The following is a 21,346-nucleotide window of genomic DNA, read 5'->3' as shown; positions in this document are numbered from 1 at the left end:
TTCAGGCAGGGGGTGCAGCAGGGGTTGGCTGCAGGCAGGGCAGGAGTTGCAGGGCCGGTGGTGTAGGGCTGGTGCGGGCAGGGGGGTGTGGGTAGCTGGCTGGCTTCAGGCAGAGCCACAGGGGGTACGACAGGGGTTGGCTGGAGACAGGGCATGGGGTGCAGGGCTGGCTGCAGGGGGTGCGGGGCTGGTGCAGGCAGGGTGTGCAGCAGGGGCTGGCTGTGAGCAGGGGGTGTGGGGCTGGCTGGAGACGGGCTGGCTGTGGGCAGGAGGTGTGGGGCTGGCTGTGGGCAGGGGCTGGAGGCAGGGCAGGGGGTGCGGGGCTGGTGCAGGCAGGGTGTGCAGCAGGGGCTGGCTGTGGGCAGGGGGTGAGGGGCTGGCTGGAGACAGGGGCTGGCTGTGGGCAGGGCAGGGGGTGCAGGGCTGGCTGGAGATGGGCTGGCTGCAGGCAGGGGGTGTGGGGCTGGCTGGAGGCAGGGACTGGTGCAGGCAGGGCAGGGGGTGAGGGGCTGGAGGCAGGGCAGGGGGTGCGGGTACAGAGGGTACAGCCCACCCTGTACGGTAAGTGCCCCCTCCTCCCTCCCTCAGCACCGGGGGAGCAGCAGCAGCCCGGGGCTTGGGGGCTATTTACATGGCCCAGGGCTCCCCTGTTTCCACCGCCCCAGCCCTTTAAATAGCTGTGGGAGCCCTGGGGAAGCGGCGGGGCTCTGGGGGCTATTTAAAGGGCCGGGGCGGTAGAAGCAATGGGAACCCTGGACATTTTAAATAGCCCCCAGCGCCCCACAGCCCTACCCCAGCCCTATCCCAGCCCCTGCTGGGAGCCCCAGGCCCTTTAAATTGCCCCCTGGGGAAGCCGGGCCACCCCAGTGCGGTGAACCGGCTCTTGCTGGTACACGGTACCGGGGCTTGGGCACGGGGCCCTCTTAGGCGTGGGGCCCAATTTAGGGGAATCGGGAGAATCGGCCTAAAGCTGGCCCTGTGTGGGGTGGGGGTGGGGTGGGGTGGGGCAGGACTTGGTCCCATTCTGGGCACCACCAAAAATTACCCAAACCTGCCGACCCGTCCAGCCCAACCTTCTGCTGACGCACCTCAGCCCACACCCGTGCAGGGGTTGAAGCTTTCGTTGCTTAAACTCCAGGACACTGAGGGATTTCAGCTCCCCTTTGCCCACAGGGAGCTTTCACCCCACTCCCAGCCAGGTTCTTGTCCATGGGATCACTGTAGGGGGGCTGGGTCCCACTGGATCTTTTCTCTCTCTGTGACAGGCCAGGGTGCAATAACTGGGGCATCTGAGCACCCAGGACCTTCTGTGGGGCTGTCATTCCCCTTCCCCTTCTGTGGTCTCGTCTGTCATTGACTCCAGCCTTTTTTCTGTCCATCGTCAGCACCATCCCAAGCAAGCTGCACTCACCTCAAAAAGACAGTGTCCCCTGCTGGGTGTAAATCACTGACCTCTCTCCTCTCTGAGCACTGACTGCCCCTCTGTTTCCTGGCCTCTCAGTCTGTGCAGATGGGACCTTTCCCTCCAGTGCTGGAGGATTCACCCTTCTCATCTACCCTTGTCCCAAGCAGCACAGCGGGTGGGAATCTTACATGTACTGAGGTGACTTACAAGCAGAAACCGCCCCCGACCTTCCATGCAGTTGGCACTTGCCCCTCACTGAGCAGGATTGAAACTCCTGCAGGGAGACTGCTGGGCCACATCCCCTCAAGCAGCAGGGTGAAAAAGGAACCTGCAGATGCTGGGGATTGAACCCAGGGCCTCATACATGCCAAGCATGTGCTTTACCACTGAGCTACAGCCCCAGATAGTTTTTGTTTGCTATGGGTTACACCAGGGGTAGGCAACCTATGGCACGTGTGCCAAAGGTGGCACACGAGCTGATTTTCAGTGGCACTCACACTGCCCAGGTCCTGGCCACCAGTCTTGGGGGCTCTGCATTTTAATTTAATTTTAAATGAAGCTTCTTAAACATTTTAAAAAACCTTATTTACTTTACATACAACAATAATTAGTTATATATTATAGACTTATAGAAAGAGACCTTCTAAAAACATTAAAATGTATCACTGGCATGCGGAACCTTGAATTACAGTGAATAAATGAAGACTCGGCACAGCACTTCTGAAAGGTTGCTGACCCCTGGGTTACACTCAGAGCCCTCTTGTTTCCAGAGCATCCAGTGGCCTAAGAGCAGCCTGGGGGACACATTCCCTGCTCTGAGGGCAAACCTGCGGTCCTGGAGGCTGCTGGTTCTTAGGGGTCACTTTGCAGCAGGGCCAGATTGGATGTGTGGGGCAGAGAGAGTGGGTGCCCTGGACTCAGGGTGCAGAGATACAATCAGGCCTCTCCCCAGTATTGGGTGGGGGGTGCTGCCACCCCCTGCTGGAAGGTAATGGGAGGGGAGGGGCGCTGTGAGTCGCTCAACACCTGACCCTGGTGGCAGCAGTGCTGTGGGAAGCTCCAGGTGTTTCTAGGATCTGCTATTGCCACCTGCCTGTGAAGTCCAGCTTTCCCCAGCACATTCACTGCAGTGCAATTGGGTCACTGTTTCCATGGCTGAACAGCAAAGAATCGCTCCCAGTTTCCCTTCTGTCTGCAGCAGGATTAGCCTGTGTCAGTGGTTAATGAGGTGGCTCTAGTTGTAGATTGTTATTCATTCCCCACCTTGACAATTCACACAGTCTCTTTCCTACTCAAATCCCCAGCACCTCGGTGATCCTGGTAGCGGGGGTTGGGTCCTGAGATTTTTGGGGTCCTTTTTCCCCTCCACCTGGAGTGAACTCAGCTTTTCCCCCATCCCAGACAATCCATGAAATAACAACAGGGGCATAAAGAAAGAGGGGAGGGAACATCTCAGGACCAGGGCTGGATGTGCCCAGGGCCCCCTGCTTGTCCATTGTTTCCATGGAATTCGGCCCCCTGCTTTGCACAAGGGACAGAGAAAGATCTTGCTGTTCCTGTGTCTGTGCAAGGAAAATTGTGCTTCTGTATGAAAGAGAGGCAGGAAATGGCCCCATGATGGGACAATATCCTCAGGATTAAGACCTAAGGACTCAGGCTGAGAACTGATAAAACTGCACTCATCTGGGATTTAACAAATTGTCTTCCCTGGAGCAGGGCCAGTTTCAGTGTTTTTGCCACCCCGAGCTGAAAAATAAATAAATAAAAAAGCTGCCATCAACCACAGCTCTACCTCTGCTGCTTTTGGTAGCAAGTTCTTTCTCTCTGAGAGGGCCAAATTGCCCCTGAAGCCTCTTCTTTCCATTGGCCACCCCAGGGACCTGCTTGCTGTGCTGGAGCCAGCCCTGCTATGGAGACAGTAGGAACATGGGGGAATCAGGAATACACCATGGATTTCTTTACATGGCAAGTGAAGAATAACTGAAGGTTTAACAGTTTAAAGTCACTTTTCCCTGACTGGGAATTGAACCCAGGCCTTAGCAGTGAAAGTGCTAAATCCTAACCACTAGACCACCAGGGAGGTGACAGTGATGTTGTTCTTCTCACTAATACTACACTTTCTTAGGCTACTTTCTATCCACTTTCTGAAACTGCTTCATTGTCCATTCCCTGAGAGGCTAAGAGCAGAGAACCCCTGTGCTCAGGGTCACAACCTCAGCCCAACCCAAGTCACTGAAACAAACACACACAAAAAACCCCATGAGGAACAATCCTCCTCTGCCTTCATTTACCCCATCGCAACCCTCTCAGCAGCCCGCTCCTGCGGGAAGGACTGAGCTGATAGGAGCTCTGACACAGAGACCAAGGGAGGGGTGTTGCTCCCCCTTGGTGTGAGCTGATCACATTCTGACTCTGTGTAACGGGGCTCTGAGCTTTGCCATCTTGTGAGTTCTGAGCACTGAGCCCCCCGGACCCTTCTGCTGGGAGCATGGGGATTGCACAACAGCTGCAAGCCCTTTTCCCGTCTCCTTGTCCTCCTCGGCTTCCCCAAACCTTCCCCACAAATGGTTCTATCAGGTGCTGGAGGGATCTAAGGACCTGCAGGTTTCCCGAACCCACCTCTTAAGGCAAACTGTGATTCCCTTCTCTGACACTCCTGGGCCTGGGCTTCTTTTGAGTTTTTCCCCAGGGGACCTGATTCCCTGTAAAAATGTGTGTGTGGCATGTGGAGGACTCAGACTCAGACTCTCCCCCACTAGATGAGTCCAACAGCACCTCCCCTTGATGGGAGAATCCTAAATTCCACCCTCCCACCCTGGTTACTCTGACCAGCTGATGGCGACAGCATGCTAAATCAACCCCAGCTCTCTGGTCTAGAAAGCAGCATCTAACCAGCCTTGTGGCAGGTCCGGTTTGCTCGCTGGAGACATAACGGACCAGGAAAGAAGGCAAATGTCAGACAGGGAACCTCAGCTCACAAATAAACACCCTCAGGCTCCTTCTACACTGCAACTGGGCAGTTGACTGACTTTAAATCTAGCTAGCTCAGTTGGTAGAGCATGATGGTCTTTCAGGGTGTGAAAAACCCCAAAGCCAGTATAATTAAGCTGACGTAAGCCATGGTTAGATAGTGCTAAATGAAAGGAAAGATTGTTCTGTCAATGTAGCTATTACAGGGATGGAAAACCCCTCCAGTCACTGTAGCAGCTGTCTACGCCACAGTGCTAGAGCAGTGTCACAGCAGCATTTTAAGTATAGCCAGCCTCACAGTGAGACCATATCTGGCTCTGTGGACACTCAGGCACTAGCAACATACTAATGCCTCCATAGTTGGCAGGATTCAAACCTGTGTAGGGAGACCCCAATGGATTTCTAGTCTATCATCTTAGCCACTCGTATTTAATGTACAGTTATTTCATTACACCATGATTCTGTTCTCACAGAATTGTCACTTCAAATGGCTCAGACCCGCTCCCCCAGCACACTCACAGCTGCATTAGTGTAAGTGTGTCCATGGCTGAACAGCAAGAGTTCCTGCCCATTTCCCTTCCGGCTGGAGCAGGGTGAGAGTGTGTTTGTGGTTAATGACATTGCTATAGGTTGTTGTTCATTCCCCACACTGACAATTCAGATAGTCCCTTTCCTATTCGAATCTCCACCATATCATTCCAACAGCCGGGGTCAGGATTTCTCTGGGCACTGAAATGTTTCAGGAGGTTGGTGCATGAACTCAGCCTTGCATTCCATCCCTGATATTTCATGGACTAACAACAGCAGCAGAAAGAAAGAGCTGAGCCAATATCTCACTGTCAGAGGTGAAGGTGGCCACGTCCCCTCTGTCTGACCATCGCCATTGCAGGAGAGAAGGTTTCAATGGAATCGAAAGCCCTGGCTCAGACAAGAGAGACAGGGAGGTTTTGCTGTTCATGGATCTGTGCAAAGGAAATTGTGTCTCTGTGTGAAATTGAGGAGGGAAATGAAACGTCCATATGGTGGCCCAATGCCCTAACAAATGTGGGTGAAGGAGTCGGGATGGAAAATGATTTTACAGGAGTTCGTATCAATTTATTGCCCTGATTAAAATGTATGGCTAAAAGGAAGCCACTGTTGTTAGTACTTGAACCTGTGTAGGGACACCCCAGTGGGTGTCAAGTCCATTGCCTTCACCAGGGATAGTCGATTATTTTATCAAGATCTAAATTTCTTGGTCAAGATATAGTCAATGTCTAGACTCCAGAGAAAATAATACACTGATGATAATAAGAAGAATTTAGAAATAATTTGCATAACTATGATGATTGTCTCGTGTTTCACTCTTTATATCTGGAACCACTGCCTTGCCCTTTAGTCTTGTAGTTTACCAAGGGTAAAACTAAACATCTCTTCAGATACAAGGGAGTGTTTGTGTTCATTCCTGTTAGCTACACAGGGGTTTCATGTAGCTGCTTTCAATCCTCTGGCTCTGCCCTGATAAGTAACATTTCAGGGTGTCACTGAACTGAAAGAGGGAGATCATTTTTTGACAGGTTACGCCGCCTCTTAAAGGTGTTTGTCTGGCTGGCAGCCCTGGTTCCCAGGACTCTCCTGAGGGAAGAAAGTTTCTGTGCAAAATACTAAAACTTTTAACAGAGAGGAGGGAAAGGCGATGGCCACATGATGGGGCCAGTATGTACGACAACATGGTTCTTTTATGTGGGATGACTCTGAACACTGACTGATCTCCACTCCCTTGTGTTTGAAGAGATGTTTAGTTGTGCACTTAGGAACCTATAAGGCTGAAGCAATTTTATGGATGGTGACACTACAATTAAAGGGTTATTTAATGTTGTAGAAATTGTTAAAAACACTGAGCTTAAATTGGAACTGCCTGTTCTTAAAGGCTGGTTTCCCCACGTCAGTTCCATAAGCTCTGCTAGAAACACCCTGGGTTCTCTCCTGCCTCGGTGGGAACTGTAGGGAATCGTCCCCTGCTGCCCTTGGCTCCAGGCTGGTTTTTCTGGGGAGGGGACGTGGAATTGATTTGTTCCCTGTTGAGAAGGGAGCCAGGCCAGTTCTCAGGGAACGAGAACTCCCAGCATCTTCCCAGCCCAGCCCAGGCTGCTGCCCTGTCCCAGCCTCTGTTCCCCTGGGGGCCCTGCGTGTTTGACTCTACAGCAGGCCGGGAGCAGCAGCTGAGGCAGAGGACAGCCTGGGCCGGGCAGATAAGAAGGAGTTTAGCAAGCAAAAAAGGTAAAATGGCAGGGGAGTATCACCTTGGACTCGACGGCATTTCTCCATTGGTCTGTCTGCTTTGGGGCAGGGACAATAACACGTCCTGCTGCATTCGTTATTTCAAAGGGGGCTTTAGGATTTTCATTCTCACACATGGTGCACAAAGCAGGACTCAACCTTTGCTGTAAACTAAACAAGCTGCTCAGAGATTCTGGCAGCCACAATGAGCATTTGGGTGAGAGCTCAGACCTGCCTCTGTCCCAGAGGGAGGGGGGTCATCTGTGTGGGGACTGGACCACTGACCTACCTGCTCCTAACGCCCAAACTTTCAGTAACTCTGTTATCAGTGCCTGTGAGTGTTATTTAAACCATAAGAAAATCCACACTGGGCTAGGCCAAAGGCCCATCTAGCTCTGAATCTTGTCTTCTGACAGTAGCCAATAGCAGGTGCCCCAACAACCAGTCAACAAGACACCACTGGGAGTTGAACCCAAAATCTCTTGTTTAGGAAACAGAAGCTTTAGCCAGCTAAGCCATGGTGCCTGTGGGGGGCTAAAATACACTGTCTGCCCACACCTGACTCCCTGCCATCGCCACCAGGGCCTGACAAGCTTTGCTTGTGTTTGGATTCCACAAAGCAGAGGAGCAGGTGATGTTTCCCATAAAAGTTGTGTGTGAGTGAATCTTTGGCCAGGTCTGCACTACAAAGTTCTTTCAGCAGAATTATATTGCTCAGGTGTGTGAAAAACACACAATGCTCCCTCGGTCGGCAGCTTGTGGCTGGTGCACACACTGCAATGCCACGTCTGGCGACAAAACTGCCCTGTTTTGCTGACAAAATAAAACAACTTCGATGAGAGGTCTAGAGCTTTTTGCAGCAAACTTAAAGTGACAGAGTAAACGCTGCTGTTCATTATATCACCATAACTGGCCTCCTCCAGTATCCCACAATGCCTGCTGTGAACTCGCCTGCCCTGTATTCCTGCTACAGAGCCATGGGCCCCTCCCCTTTCATCGCTCTGGGAAGTTCTGACAGCTGAGCCTGCTGCTCTGCTCTGGCAGCCAGGAGCAATCACTGCCGTGGATGCTGCTCTCTCCCGCACTGCAAACACAGAGCAGGCGGCGGGAGCTTCCTTACAGTGGAGGGGGGCCACTGGCATCCGAACTGTGACACACCCAGGACATCCCTTCCCTCGAGGAGGCTTTTACCTTCTAAACAGGGACGACTGTTTACTAGTAAAATCACTAAAAGGGAAGGAGAAAACTCGAAAGAGGTTCCTCCTGGCGCTCACGTGCCTGAACCCGAATACTCTCTCAGTCCTCAAAGAGAGACCTGGAGAAGGAGACTTGCTGAAGCAAAGCCACAGGGGTCTCTGAGGTTCCCTGGCCCCTCGCCCCTGTCCTGCCTGGCTGATGTCAGCATCTCTCTGTGAGGTCACCACCTCCCCCCCACCTTTGACCAATAGTCTGAGGTCCTGCAAAAGGCCTTTGTGATGTCACTGCCACACCCCTCCCTTGCTGTGCTAATGTCCTGCCCCTGGCCAGGCACATTGGAGGTTTGAGCTACTCCCTGTGGATCACCCCACTCAAGGAGCGTTCGTTCTAGGCAGCAAGCCGGCTAGACAGGAAAACATCAGACGCTGCTCCCAATGCTACACTCAGTTTTTCAGAAATTAGTCGACCTTATGGCCAGAAGAGACCATTAGAGCATCTAATCTGACCCCCTGCATATCACAGGCCTCCTGTATGACACAATAGCTACTTTTGGGGCAAACACATTCCAGAAAGGCAGCTAGTCTTCATTAAATGACATCAAGAGATGGTGAATCCACCACTTTCCTTGGTAGTTTGTTCCTGTGGTGAAACATCCTCGCTGTTGAATTTTTGTGCCTTATTTGTGTCTGTTACAGCTGCCTCCCTGCTGCATTCCTTTTTTTTTTTCCTCTCTGTGTGGCCGCCCCCCCCCCCGGCCATGGGGCTAGCAAGAGTCATAGCCTGGCCCTGCTCAGTGGAATGGCCTTTGCAGACTAACCGGAGCCATTGCTCTGCTCAGGTGGGGGTGGGCCCCTGCCTCCTTTGTTCAGACCTGGGCTCGGTGTAGGGGGCACTGCCCAAGAATGCAAGACCTTATATGGCCACATAGCTGAGCATGTAAGTCATGCCTGTGACTTAGGACTAGCCCAGACACGTCTGTGCACACCTGAAGACCTTTCCCTGCTTTCTCTCCTCCCCTCTAACAAGGGGGACCAATCAAAGTTACTGGCGGGAAACTGCCTAAGTCTGCCTATATAACCAGACATTTTCTAAGCAGACCTCGGAGAAGGTCCTTGCTTTGCCACCTGGTCTGATCAGCTAGGGGTCTTTGGGAGGCCCTCTCCCCGCTCTCGTTTGTTTTTGAGCGTACCCCCGTTTTTAAACTCCCCTCCCACGAACAATGAATTTTGCCTGGAGATCTCCTGATTATTGTGAACGAATTGAGTCCTCTCTGTGTCCTCTGATGCTGCTGTTGTGCCTGCCTCTGCTGTTGTCCTGGGGATTGGTAAGAACTCTCTCTTGCAGACCCTCCCTGTTCTAGCTGCTGGCTTTTCTTTCCCCAACAGACAGACCCAAGTTAACTCCTTGGTCTGCATCTGTAATCTGTTTCTGTTTCTGGTTCTGCAGCTCCTTTGCTGCTAGAAATAAACCTGTGCCTCCCTGGATTCTATCCTGGGCAGCTCACTTGCAGTTGCTCCACTGCTGCAGCCACACCCTTGGAGAACCACCCCTAGTATAAGGTGCACTCATTAGGTTAAGTTAGGTTTAGCATTATACTCTGTAAGTTAGGCTTAGAGAATTGTTGCATTGTGTTTTGTTACCTGCTAATTTGTGTAGTCTTGGTTAAGTTAGATCATAGATAAGATTTTGCTGTGTTTTGCATAATTGTGGTTAAGTCTGTCTTTCCACTGCAACCCCCCACCAGCTTCTTTGTGTCCCTCTGACTCCTTACAGTCTCTCTGTTCTCTGTGTCTCTCTAAGTTTAAATCTCCCTCTGCTCCACCATGTGCCCCTCTTCCCCCATCCCAATCTAGCATAAAACCCCATTGGTTACTTTTTTCCTCTCTGATACACCTCACATTCTATATTTACACCACTGTGACACATTTTTACCTAAAATTGTTTGTTATTTAACATATTTTTCCATAACTGTTAGTTGGATATATGCTGCTGTGACACACCTTTTTACACAGAAATTGTTAGCTACCTGTTACATTTATACCTCAGTGTTAATTGTTTACCAACTGTATTGTACCCCACTATTGAAACCCCCTATACTGTTCACCAAAAGAAACCCCTCCCCAATTGTCTACCTTAACAAACCCCACACCCCTCACTATTAAATTTTCCCTATTTTTGCATTTTCTTAATAAAGTTTATTTTGCACCCCACCCGTGTGGTAATTGCTCCCCAAGATCCCATATACCTGCTGGCAGGGACAGGGCAGTTTAGGATTTTCATTCTCACACACGGTGCACAAAGCAGGACTCAACCTTTGGCGAAAACTAAACAAGCTGCTCACAGATTCTGTCAGCCCCAATGAGCCATTCGGTGTGAGAGCTCAGACCTGCCCCTGTCCCAGAGGGAGGGGGTCATCTGTGTGGGGACTGGACCACTGACCTACCCGCTCGTAACTCCCAAACGTTCAGTAACTCTATTATCAGTGCCAGTGAGTGTAATTTAAACCATAAGAAAAAACACACTGGGCCAGACCAAAGGCCCATCTAGCTCTGAATCTTGTCTTCTGACAGTAGCCAATAGCAGGTGCCCCAACAACCAGTCAACAAGGCCCCACTGGGAATTGAACCCAGGATCTTCTGTTTACAAAATAAATGCTTTAGCCAGCTAAGCCATGGTACCTGTGGGTAGCTAAAATATACTGTCTGCCCACACCTGACTCCCTGCCATCGCCACTGGGGCCTGACAAGCTTTGCTTGTGTTTGGATTCTGCAAAGCAGAGGAGCAGGTGACGTTTTCCTTACAAGTTGTGTGTGAGTGAATCTTTGGCCAGGTCTGCACTACAAAGTTGTTTCAGCAGAATTATATTGCTCTGGTGTGTGAGAAACACACAACGCTCTCTCGGTCGGCAGCTTGTGGCTGGTGCACACACTGCAATGCCACGTCTGGCGACAAAACTGCCCTGTTTTTCTGACAAAATAAAACGACTTTGATGAGAGGCCTAGAGCTTTTTGCAGCAAACTTAAAGTGACAGAGTGTCACTGTAGATGCTGCTGTTCATTATATCACCATAACTGGCCTCTGCCAGTATCCCACAATGCCCGCCGTGAACTTGCCTGCCCTGCATTCCTGCTACAGAGGCTGGGCCCCTCCCCTTTCATCGCTCTGGGAAGTTCTGACAGCTGAGCCTGCTGCTCTGCTCCGGCAGCCAGGAGCAAATCACTGCCATGGATGCTGCTCTCTCCTGCACTGCGAACACAGAGCAGGTGGTGGGAGTTTCCTTACAGTGTAGGGGGGCCACTGGAATCTGAACTGTGACACGCCCAGAACATCCCTTCCCTTGAGGAGGCTCTTACCTTCTAAACAGGGACATCTGTTTTCTAGTAAAATCACTGAAAGGGAAGGAGAAAACTCGAAAGAGGTTCCCCCTGGCGCTCACGTACGTGAACCCGAATACTCTCTCTGTCCTCAAAGAGAGACCTGGAGAAGGAGACTTGCTGAAGCAAAGCCACAGGGGTCTCTGAGGTTTCCCTGGCCCCTGGCCCCTCGCCCCTGTCCTGCCTGCCTGATGTCAGCATCTTTCTGTGAGGTCACCACCTCCCCACCACCTTTGACCAATTGTCTGAGGTCCTGCAAAAGGCCTTTGTGATGTCACTACCACACCCCTCCCTTGTTGTGCCAATGTCCTGCCCCTGCCCAGGCACTTTGGAGGTTTGAGCTACTCCCTGTGGATCACCCCACTCAAGGAGCGTTCGTTCTAGGAAGCAAGACGGCTAGACAGTAAAACATCAGATGCTGTTTGGATGGGTCTCAGGGGAGGGGCAGAGTGGGTGGGTGGGTGGGGGGGGAACTGAATGCAATGCTCCAGATGTGGCCTCACCAGTGCTGAATAGAGGGGAATAATCACTTCCCTCCATCTGCTGGCAACGCTCCTACTAATCCAGCCCAATATGACCAGTTACCCATATTGAATGCAGACACAGCAATATCTGATATATTGGTTCCTGTCCATTCAGGAGGTTATTTCCGACCTATTCATAAATAATGAAGCTGCTCTAAGCAGAGGGGAGAGAGCTGTCCCATCCGTGCAGTTAACCCATCTCCCCGAGAGGTGGTAGCTATGTCACTGGGGGAAGCTATGCTGGTGGGTGTGCAAGCTGTGGTGTCTCCATGTGTATATAAAGTTTAATCAAACCCCATTTTTAAAACCCCTGTGGTCTGGGAATAGAAAAGGCGCTCTCTGAGGCAGAGCCCGTCCTTCAAAATCCTTAAGATCACTGACTTGCTTCTGCAAATGTCATGGGGGTATAGCTCAGTGGTAGAGTGTTTGACTACAGATCAAGTGGTCCTTAGTTCAAATCCAAGTGCTCCCTTCCAAACCTGTTCCCTCAATAAAAATAATTCTATTTTCAGGAGCTCCACTAAATAGGGATCCCTGAAATGAATGGACACACTCAATGTTTTCCTGTGCAAATGCATAAAAACCTAGCAAACAAGTCCCCCAGCTGAAATGAGTTCCAATCCTCTAAGTGTCTAGGTTTGTTTTCATCAATGAAACACAGGCACATGAAGACACATTTGCAGGTCCTTGGCCTCCATGGGTTACAATGTGCAGAAGAACAAGAACCACATCCACTTGGGAGGCATGGACTAGTCTGTATTACATTTGGTAAGTAAGTTGCCATTGGGACTGAAAACTCTACTGGGGGTGGACAGGAGCCTGTTACAAAAATAAAATAACCAAGATTTACTAAACTCCCTGTTACACATTCAATCCTCTGTTTGTGCACACGGCATCAATTGGGGTGCTAATAAATGGCAGCCTTCCTTTCACACAGATCATTGTTCCTTGTGACTTTCAGATGCATTCGAATGGCAGCTGTTCAGAGGTCATGTGCTGCTAGTTCATGAGCAGCAGCAGAGTCTCTGTACGTTTACCAACCGTAGAGCTGGGTGTGTCTGCATCCAAGTAACTGCAGAGTCAGTGTAGTCCCAGACAGTTAATTGCACAGTCTCACTTTCTGGTCTCATTGATCATTTGGGTAGAAACAGCAACGGTTTGGTGGGTTTTGGTTTTTTTCCCCTTCATTTTCTCCTAAGGAATGTGTGATCTTGAGCATGTTAGTTTAAGTTCCCTGTGGGTCAGGAAAATTCCATCTCCTTGAAATAGCTGGGGAAGTGACCTGTTTGTATCACCTAGAATAAAGGAGCTTTTAAAGAAGAAACTGCTTTACAAATATGCTGGGATAAAAACAGTAAATTCCACGGCCAGACACCAGGCCAGGATCAGTGGATGGGGCCAGGAGCAATTAATTACAGAAGAAACAAATTCTTGAGAAGTAGCTCTAATTTGTCCCCAAACCTTTCCTTGTTCTCATATGCTATCAGGGATTCTCTTATAGAGGGCAGAGTTAAGGTTATCTGGGCATATACTCTCACTCTGTATTCCCTGTTTTTCCAGAGTTTGAGTTTTACTGAACTCGATGTTCTGGAAGGTAAGAGATAGTCACAGTCAAAGTTAACTCTCTGTTAATAGCCACACGATGGCGACACATCAGGAATGCAAAGCAACAGGTTCCTGGTTTGCACATTGATGGTGACAAGGGATTGAACTCGACTCCCCTCTTTTCACAGACACATTTGTTTTCTTCTCTGAGGTGAAACGTAAGTTTAAATGTTGTACTTAGTCCTCTGCCTTGTAGCTTCAACAGCCGCAGATGCAAGATGAGTTGCTGCAGCCTAGACCTTGTGTCCGTGTTTAGGTGGTTTTCAATTAAATGTTCAAGCAGCTCCCAGTAATGTGCCGAGCTCCCCAAGTCCCACTGACAGCTGAGCTCTTCCTGCCCACTGAGCCCAGCCCAGACAGTGGGTGGGGGGTGAGTTTGTACCCAAATAATTGACAGAGCCAAGCAAGGAGCAAAGAAATGTTTGCTCCTGTCACTAGGTCTGTGTTTCTATTGCTCGTTTGCTCTCTCCCCTTCCCTGATAAGGAGCAACGGTAAGAGAAGAAGAGGTTAAACCATGTGCTAGGTGGTGGCTGGGTTTGGATGACAAATTTAAAACCATCTCAGCGCCCTCTAGTGTGACACTGACACCATCAGATTCTCACCTTTCACTCACACTTCATTAATAACAGTTTCCCTGAACTACTTTGCTGTGATTATTTCAATGGCTCCTACACCGATACCTGCTGCCCCTTCTGGCTGGTTAATTGCACTATTTGGAACCTGCTCCTAAAATTACACCCTTCCTGGGAGCAAGATTCAAAACTGCCCAAGGAAACCCCATTGGGTTCCAAGTGCAGCCCAGACAGGATGGCAAGAGGACAGCACAGGGGTCTCAGAGCTTCTTCTTCCTCCTCACAGAGAGAAGGTTAAGGGGGGACACTAGTTATGACTCCTGGGTTTTAGTCCTGGCTGTGGGAGGAAAGGGGTGTTTAGTGGATTAGAGTTGGGGGCTTAGGAATCAAAGAGGAAACATCTCCCTTTTCAGCTTCAATGCACATTGAACAAGAACATGGCTTCTCGTCTCTTAGGTTTCAGAGGAGCAGCCGTGTTAGTCTGTATCCACAAAAAGAACAGGAGTACGTGTGGCACCTTAGACACTAACACGTTTCTTAGGTTCTGTTGCCATCATGTGGCCATTTCATTTCACTTCTTATTGTTAAAAAGTTTGGGTACTTTGCACTGAAACATCATCTCCTTGGGAGAGACAGAGAAGTGGAAGCTGCATTGATTTAATCCTCTGAAAAATAGATAAGGATTAAAATATTCCCCAGACAGCTCAGTCCCAACCGTTCTCCCTCACCGCTGCCAGTGAAGCTCAGTTCTGTCCCACGGCCCCAAGAACTGCTGGGTGCAAGTCCTGGGCCTGATGTGAAGTCAATGTAGGGGTGACTCTGCCTGCCTAGACTGTTCTGTAGAAAAATGCAGACACAGTCCATGGCTGGTGAAGGACAGACAGATGTGTTGTTTGATTGTTTTTCTCATTTTAAATTTACTTGATCATTTTGATGGCAAAAGTATTTGTACGAGACCATGAAAAAAGGAAGAAACCATAAAAATACCCATGGGAGAAAGGGGGTTTCTGAGAGCCAGGGTAGATATGGAGATTTTTATGAAAGGGGGAGAGGCCAAAGTAGGGCCTTTAGCTGGAGCAAAGGGGGAGGGTTTTTTGTGCAGTTTCATTTTAACCAGCCTCACATCCTGTAGTCCCTACTTCCCCACCACATCAACAAGTGACCTAGCGCCTTCCCACTGGCAAAGCCACCTGTGACTCCTGAGACAGCCCCACTGGTCTGGCCCTCCTCCCCACTGCAAAAACTGCAGACCCTTCAGCACTCCCTCTCCTAGCTGGACCCCCTGGCAGCCAGAGCTCTCCACAGAACTGCCGTGGTTGCTTTCCTGGGTGGGTGTCTGGTCAAGGACGGCTACCAGCTTTTCCTGAGAATGCAGTTGAGAAATGACTTGTCCTTCTCTAGATTCTTGCCTGTGGGCTCTGAGAAGCAGGATGGGCCCTGTATGATAAAGTCCATGTAACATTCCCCTCTCATCCCAGCCCTGGTATGTCACCAGTAGCTGCTGTCCCTGAGTAGCAGCCAAGGATGTTTCCCACCATTCAGGAGACCCCAGCCTGGGACTAAAGTCAACTTCAGGCTTCTTCTCTCTCCCTTCTTGGAATCAAGTTCATGTTTTTGCCAAGAGTTAAAGCAGCCCGAACCCCCAGAGTCTGGATCAATGTCACAAGTTCCCAGTGTCTTCATGGAAGAGAATTTGTTAAATCCCAGATGAGTGGGGTTAAATCAGTTCTCAGCCTGAGTCCTTTGCTCTTAATCCTGAGGATATTGTCCCACCATGGGGCCATTTCCCGCCTCTCTTTCCTAGGGAAGCACAATTTTCCTTGCACAGACGCAGGAACAGCAAGATCTTTCTCTGTCCCTTGTGCAAAGCAGGGGGCCAAATTCCATTGAAACAATGGACAAGCAGGGGACCCTGGGCACATCCAGCCCTGGCTGTGAGATGTTCCCTCCCCTCTTTCTTTATGCCCCTGTTGTTATTTCATGGAATGTCTGGGATGGGGAAAAGGCTGAGTTCACTCCAGGTGGAGGGGGAAAGAACCCTGAAAATCTCAGGCCCCAACCCCTGCTACCAGGATCACCGAGGTGCTGGGGATTTGAGTAGGAAAGGGACTGTGTGAATTGCCAAGGTGGGGAATGAATAACAATCTACAACTAGATCCACCTCATTAATCACTGACACAGGCTAATCCTGCCGCAGATAGAAGGGAAACTGGGAGAGATTCTTTGCTGTCAGCCATGGAAACAGTGACCCAATTGCACCGCAGTGCATGTGCTGGGGAAAGCTGGACTTTACAGGCAGGTGGAAATAGTGGATCCTAGAAATACCTGGAGTCCCCCACACCATTTCTGCCACCAGGGTGAGATGTTGAGCTACTCACAGCACCCCCCACCATGACCTTGCAGCATGGGGTGGCAGCACCCCCCACCCAATGCCGGGGAGAGGGCTGAGTGTATCTCTTCACCCTGAGCCCAGGGCACCCACTCTCTCTGCCCCACACATAGAATCTGGCCCTGCTGCAAAGTGACCCCTAAGAACCAGCAGCCTCCAGGACAGCAGGTTTGACCTTCAGAGCAGGGAATGTGTCCACCATGCTGCTCTTAGGCCACTGGGTGCTCTGGAAACAAGAGGGCTCTGAGTGTAACCGAGAGCATATATGGCTGATCTGGGAATGTAGCTCAGTTGTAGAGCACATGCTTTGCACGTATGAGGTCCTGGCTTCAATTCCCAGCATCTCCAGGTTCTTCTTTTCACCCTGCTGCTTTGCTCCTGCCCAGCTGCGATGTGGCCCAGCAATCTCCCTGCAGGAGTTTTAATCCTGCTGAGGGAGGGGCAAGTGCCAATTGAATGCAAGGTCTGGAGGGGTTTCTGCTCCTAAGTCATCTTGGTACATTTAAGATTCCCACCCGCTGTGCTGCTTGGGACAAGGGTAGATGAGAAGGGCGAATCCTCCAGCACTGGAGGGAAAGGTCCCATCTGCACAGACTGAGAGGCCAGGAAACAGAGCGGCAGTCAGTGCTCAGAGAGGAGAGAGGTCAGTGATTTACACCCAACAGGGAACACTGTCTTTTTGAGTATCACAGGGGTAGCTGTGTTAGTCTGGATCTGTAAAAAGCGACAAAGAGTCCTGTGGCACCTTATACACTAACAGACGTACAGGAGCATAAGCTTTTGTGGGTGAATCCCCACTTCGTCAGATGAATGGAGTGGGAATTCTGTGCCTGGCTAGCCAACTACAAAAGCAATTTCTCCTCCCTTGGTGTTTGCACCTCAGCTGCTAGAAGAGGGCCTCATGCTCCCTGATTGAACTAACCTCCTTATCTCTAGACTGATTCTTGCCTGCATATTTATACCTGTCACTGGAAATTCCCACTACATTCATCTGACGAAGTGGGGATTCACCCACGAAAGCTCATGCTCCAATATGTCTGTTACTCTGTAAGGTGACACAGGACTCTCTCTCTTTTTGAGGCGAGTGCAGCTTGCTTGGGATGGTGCTGACGATGGATAGAAAAAAGGCTGGAGTCAATGACTGATGAGACCACAGAAGGGGAAGGGGAATGGCAGCCCCACAGAAGGTCCTGGGTGCTCAGATGCCCCAGTTATTGCACCCTGGCCTGTCGTAGAGAGAGAAAAGACACCGAGGGACCCAGGCCCCCTACAGTGATCCCATGGACAAGAACCTGGCTGGGAGTGGGGTGAAGGTTCCCTGTGGGCAAAGGGGAGCTGAAATCCCTCGGTGTCCTGGAATTTAAGCAATGGAAGCTTCAAACCCTGCACGGGTGTGGGCTGAGGTGCATCAGCAGAAGGTTGGGCTGGACAGGGGCGGCAGGTTTGTATAATTTTTGGTCATTCCCAGAATGGGACCAAGTCCTGCCCCATCCCCCACACACACCTGCCTAAGTCTCTGGGGGGGGTGTTTGGGTGTGGGAGGGAGAGGGATTGGGCTCTGGGAGAGAGTTTGGGTGCAGGGTCTGAGCTCAGTCAGGGGGTTGTGCTGCAGCAGGGTGTGTGGGGGGCAGGGTCTTGGAGAGTTTGGGTGCAGGTGTGGGGTCTGGGTTGGGGGTGCAGGAGAGGGTGAGGGGTGCAGCATTTACCTCGGGCATCTCCCGAAAGCAACCTGCACCCCCCTCTGGCAGCAGCCCCTAACCAGGAGGGCCGGGGGCATCTCTGAGCACGGCTGCCCGCAGACTCCACCCCTGCAGTTCCCATTGCCACAGTTCTCCAAGTTGGTTCTCAGGGCGGGGGCAGCACGTGGAGATCCCACCCCCCACCCCAGGGGCCGCAGGGACGTGCCAGCCGCTTCCGGAAGTGGTGTACCACATGGAGCGAGGGTGGGCAGGAAACCGCCTTAGCCCCCTTGTGCTGGTGGTGGTGCTGGCAGGGGTCCTCAGGCTCTTTTAACTTGACCAGGGCAGCAGGCGGGACCAGGGGAACACTCCCAAGGGCCTAAAGTTGCTTTGCACAACAATAAATCTTGGAACAGGACAGAAATGAAATGGCAGCAGAACCTAAGGAATTAAAAGCCTCTGGATTCTTGTGTGTGCACTGACTCCGAATGGAAACTGTAATTTGACTCGCTTTGTGTCTGCGGCTGGTTTAAAATATCAAAGCAAAATTATTTCAGTGTTTGTGACCCTGGGTTTGAGGAGGCTTTGGTCTTATTAAAATGTAACTAGCATGTTACACTTGTGTTTTTAAGGTGGCTTCCCCATGCAATCCCAAGTTGTTCTTCCCACAGCTGACTGATGGTGGGCAGCAGGGGATCTCCCCAATCTGGGGGAATCTCTCTGGGTCCAACTGTTAGTTCTCCATCCATTCTCCCCCTAATCACAGACACCCTTCCCCTCCCCATTATCAGTGTTTTGGAGCGACCCCTCCCTCCCTTTATGGGATACAGACTCTGTGACAGATACTGGCTGGGGCTCCTCTCTGCACAGCCCCAGTGGGGAAGGAAAGAGACGGGGTGGGGCAGGGCAGGGAGGCGGGGGGAGAAGATGGGCAGGAGTCAAATGGGACTAAACCAGAATCGAGGAGATTTTCTTCCTGTTAAAATGTCCTGGAGTCTCATCAATGAAAAGCCGCATCTTGAGTTAGGTTTGATGCATCAGCCTTTCAATTACCAGGCAAAGGTGTGAACCACAGAGACTGATAACTGCCTGCTTCCCAGCTCTCTCTGAAAAGCACCGGCAGTGGTGCAACTGGTTGGTATAAAGGGGGGCTACTGCTGGGGTTATGAGTTCAAGCCTTGTCTGAAGTACTGGTTTTTGTTACCCATGTAGCTTCCCCAACTTGCTTTGCCCAATGCACAGGGAAAGTGCCCTGCTAGGGAAAGGAGATTGAGTTCTAACATGTGGCAGTGGGTGCACAGCTTGGAAACATCCACCCTGTGCTGCCATTAGCTCCAGTACATTATTCACTGGCAGGGAGAATTGGTGTATTTGCTCCTGTGAAAGCCGCCAGGACAGGTCTGTGGGCACCAGATCTCCCTGCTTTTTCCAGCACACCCCTGGCTCCTTCCCTGCCCCAGTCACTGCTGTAGGAGGATCCTATATGTACTGAGCCTAAACATTTCAGCAGGCCTTCTTAGCACAGTTAGCAGCATGTCAGTCTCATAATTTGAAGGTCTCAGAGCTCAAGCCTCAGAGAAGGTAATGGTTCTGTTTCCTGCTTTGGATTTTCTAAAGGAATTCAGAGAAAAGAAAGTAGAGAAGAAGGTTTTTAGACACCCTCCCACCCATCACACACAGAGGCTTTTCCAAGGCATTAACTTATCCTTCTCTGTGCAGTTTGTATTCTTCATAGAGCAAAATAAACCAAAAACATGCAAGTCTAAGCCTAATACAGTACAAAACTCAATACAGATAAAATCTCACCCTCAGAGATCTTTCAATAAGCTTCTTTTGCAGACTAGACTTAGCTCAGGTGGTAGCTAGGGGATGTCTCATGACTGCAGCCACTTTTCTTCTGTTCCACCCCCTTATACAGCTTTGGTACAAGGCAGGAATTTTTTGTCTCTCTCCTGGGGAAGAGCCCCAGGTTTAAGATGGATTCCTGTACCAGGTGACATGGTCACATGTCCTGTGAGACCCCCAAGCCTTCATTCTTCCTGGCCTGACTCACAGATGGTGCAGGACAGAGCCATCTCCAGTCAATTATCCTGGTTAATGGGAGCCATCAAGATTCCAAACAACTGCTAATGGCCCACACTTTGCATCATTACAACAGGACCTCAGAGTTATAGTTCATATTTCTAGTTTCAGATACAAGAATGATTGAGTGATACAAATAGGATGAACACACAGAATAGATAATAAGCTTTGTAATGATACTGTACAAGAGACTTTTGCATGAAGCATGTTCCAGTTACATTATATTCACAGGTTTCAGAGTAGCAGCCCTGTTAGTCTGTTTCCGCAAAAAGAACAGGAGTACTTGTGGCACCTTAGAGACTAACAAATTTATTTCAGCATAAGCTTTCGTGGGCTACAGTTCACTTCTTTGGATGCCAGAAGTACTTCTATTATATTCACACTCATTAGCATATATTCATAAAATCCTATGGAGTGCAATGTCACAGCAGGGAAAGGGTTTTACTGCGGCACCTGGGAGCAGTTGAGTTTCATGTTCAGGCTGTGGTATGAGTTCCTCCAGGTTTCTCGTAAGCACACAGGGACCTTCGGGTGCTCTCGATACAGGAATGGCCCAAACATGATACAGTGATGTAGTTTGCATTTTCCTTTTTTAGTTTTGTATTTCCAATGACATTTCTGTTTGTGGTTTCGTTTTGCTTTGTATAACTGCGTTTTCTCCTGGATTTGATATTTAACTAAAAAAAGAAAAAGGCCTTAGGGCTCCAGATGGAGGAGCAGGCTGGGGCTAGGACTGCTGAGAGAGCAAGAGTAGCAGGTTTTCTGTATTGTTTCCTGCCCTCATTTTCATGACTAGTTTCTCTAATGCATGAAATTTGCCTTTTCTAAATGTGAGCCTGGCTAGCTCAGTTGGCAGAGCATCAGACTTTTAATCTGAGGGTCCAGGGTTCAAGTCCCTGGTCAGGTAAAAAGGGGATAGTTCCCCACAAAAAGAAAGAAGATGTCTCTCCAAGATGTTGTTTGACATCACCTTTTTTCCCCAGGACTTGGCGTTTCACTAGGAAGGGCCATGTACTGCCTGGGACTGAAGGGGAAACTTCCTCACATGCCCACTGGCCTCTCAGGCTGGATTAAGAAAGGCCTCTGGGAGCTGCAGCAAACTGCTGCATGACAACCTGGTGAGCAAATGCAGGGCTGCCCCCACAGGGTCATCCACACCAGAGCTCAGCAGAGGTCTGGGGGTTCCCTATTGGTTCCATGGTGTAAAGGCAGCACTCGGGACTTTGAATCCTGCAATCTGAGCTGAAGTCTCAGTGGGATCTGAGGACAATTCCTGTGCCACAAACCCT

The 21,346-nt window shown here is 50.3% G+C and overlaps 4 non-coding genes across 4 annotated transcripts; 2 read left to right on the top strand and 2 right to left on the bottom strand.

The window, feature by feature from the left end:
- Positions 1-1,734: 1,734 nt before the first annotated feature.
- Positions 1,735-1,803, bottom strand: TRNAA-GGC. Its single transcript has one exon. It is a non-coding gene; the product is annotated as a tRNA-Ala (tRNA).
- Positions 1,804-3,413: 1,610 nt separating this feature from the next.
- Positions 3,414-3,485, bottom strand: TRNAE-UUC. The gene has a single exon. It is a non-coding gene; the product is annotated as a tRNA-Glu (tRNA).
- An 8,644-nt stretch (positions 3,486-12,129) lies between these two features.
- TRNAC-ACA lies at positions 12,130-12,201 on the top strand. The gene has a single exon. It is a non-coding gene; the product is annotated as a tRNA-Cys (tRNA).
- An 8,690-nt stretch (positions 12,202-20,891) lies between these two features.
- Positions 20,892-20,964, top strand: TRNAK-UUU. Its single transcript has one exon. It is a non-coding gene; the product is annotated as a tRNA-Lys (tRNA).
- Positions 20,965-21,346: the final 382 nt, after the last annotated feature.

The sequence above is a fragment of the Mauremys reevesii genome, linkage group 12 (genome assembly GCF_016161935.1).
Source record: "Mauremys reevesii isolate NIE-2019 linkage group 12, ASM1616193v1, whole genome shotgun sequence".
NCBI classification, from domain to species: domain Eukaryota; kingdom Metazoa; phylum Chordata; order Testudines; family Geoemydidae; genus Mauremys; species Mauremys reevesii.
Note: the sequence above shows the minus strand (reverse complement) of the source record. Positions and strands in the feature narration are given on the sequence as shown.